The following is a 1,864-nucleotide window of genomic DNA, read 5'->3' on the forward strand; positions in this document are numbered from 1 at the left end:
AGAGCCTAGATTTACCTTTAAATTTATATGCATTTAATGTATTTACTATATATATTTTTATGTGATCTAGAAGAATACATATAAATTCATATTTATCTTTATATTTAGAAGTTTATAGTGTTATGGGACTGAATGTTTGTATTCCCCCAAAATTCATACATTGAAGTCCTAACCCTCAATGTGATGCTATTTAGAGATGGGGCCTTTGGAAGGTAATTAGAGCTAGATTAGGTAATGAGGGTGGCGCTCTAATGATGGGATTAGTGGCCTTGTAAGAAGAGGAAAAGGGAGAGAATCTCTCCCTGTGTGCAAGCACTGAGGAAATGCCATGTGAGAACACAGTGACAAGTTGGCCATCTGCAACCCAAGGAGAGAGCAGCCCTCACCAGAACCAAACTGGCCAGCATCTTGCTCTTAGACTTCCCAGCCTCCAGAACTGTGAGAAAAGAAATTTCTCTTGTTTAAGCCAGCAAGTCTATGGTATTTTGTTATGGCAGCTCAAGCTGACTAAAAGGCTTCCTATGTGATGGCTGATGAGAAAGATATATATAATCAGAACACTATTGTACCCCAAAAGTCATATCACTATTTTTATGCTTGAAGGTCAATCACTAATATTAATCACTTTACTATAAATTCTGCAACATAAATAGGTATTTCAAATTTTTCCAATTAGTTCATATATCCATGAGTGACTACTATTTATTGTAGCTGGCAATCATCCATTACCTGCCCCCAATTGAAGGAGATGGGGGCCATTCAGCTTATTCCCACATTCTCTTCCCACAAGTTTTGAGGTTCAACAAGCTTCTCTCTCCCTCCCCAAGCTGAGAACTTGCCTGAATTCACCGAACCATTGACCTGGATGAGCTTTTCTGATGCCCTTGGGAGTGAAGGAAGGGAGGAGAAAGATGGTCAGTGTTAAGAGAAGAGCACCAGGATGGGAGCTGCCTACATACTCTTCCTCCTTGAATTACGTATATAAGTTCTTCACATGTGAGTCAATTGGACAGCACAACAGGTGGCTGAGGTTTAAGGCTCTTGCTGGCACTCCCCAAGAAGCACCTCCAGATAAGGATCCCCCAATAACAAAAGGATGTATGTTATTAATAGATAGTCCCTGGCAGGAATCAGTGGGGGTGTTCCAGAGAAAGAAGTTGAGTCTGAGGTCTCCTACATTAGGGAGTGCTCAGGGGAGGCCCCTAAAGAGTTCAATGTGTACAGTCCAAGTAAGAGAGCTGGCATCTGGACATCTGACATGTTGGGAGAACTGCTACTGATGTAGCAACAGCCAGAGGGGGAGAGAATGGCCAATTCTCCATGGACAGTCTTGCAGAGAATATTCTTTCTCCCTCCTCCTCATCCTCACCTGAGAGGAGAAAGAGCCAAGGGGAGAGAAAGGAGTGACGTCACCACCCCCTCCACTAAGAGCTGTTGTGGCCACAAGTCCACCTGCACCAGGAAGAGCTATGAATTACAGATGAGATTAAAGACTTAAAATGGACAGGCCTGAGTATGCTTGGAATGAGACTATATTAATTACTACAATTGATTATAAAGTTATGGGACCAGAGCAGGATGTGCTTAAGGGAATCTGCTATCCAGAGAGCAAGAGGATTTCTAGAGACAGTGGTAATGGATAATGGGGAAAAAATAAAACTGTTTCATATTTATATTTTATAAGTTGAAATTTATCAAACTGATTACATAATTATTTACTAGTTTATTGTTTGTCTTCCCCTTTAACTATAAGCACTGAGACCAAGGACTGAGTCTATCCTGTTCACTATTGTATCCCTGGAGCACAACATAGCTGCTTAATAATAATTTGTTGAGTGAAGACTCCATTTTTTTTTTTTTTTTT

This window comes from Propithecus coquereli, unplaced genomic scaffold (assembly GCF_000956105.1).
Source record: "Propithecus coquereli isolate 6110/MARCELLA unplaced genomic scaffold, Pcoq_1.0 Scaffold619, whole genome shotgun sequence".
NCBI classification, from domain to species: Eukaryota; Metazoa; Chordata; class Mammalia; order Primates; family Indriidae; genus Propithecus; species Propithecus coquereli.